We start from the raw sequence: 333 nt of genomic DNA on the forward strand, positions 1-333 counted from the left end.
TCAAACCGATCGGCGGAGTGGCGCGAAGGATCTGCCTTCCCCCACTCTCGCCCGCTTGCGGCCACCTATCTCTATATCACCTTACTTCTCCCCGGGCGCTCCCCCACTCCGCCCAGTGGAGGAGAGGGGGACGGCTCGGGCGCCTTTCCACCTTCCGTTTTTGTTCTTCTACTGCCGCTCAGCGCTATAGACCAATACCTATTAGAGTGGGCTAATCCCAATCTAACCGCCCCCACTCTACAGTAAACTAGCTATATGTACGCCAGACCACGTCTCGCGTAACAGGCTTCGCGATATCTCACGAAACACTATTACGCTGCGACGCGCCTGGCG

The sequence above is a fragment of the Frankliniella occidentalis genome, unplaced genomic scaffold (genome assembly GCF_000697945.3).
Source record: "Frankliniella occidentalis isolate FOCC.00 unplaced genomic scaffold, Focc_3.1 Scaffold287, whole genome shotgun sequence".
Classification (NCBI taxonomy): Eukaryota; Metazoa; Arthropoda; class Insecta; order Thysanoptera; family Thripidae; genus Frankliniella; species Frankliniella occidentalis.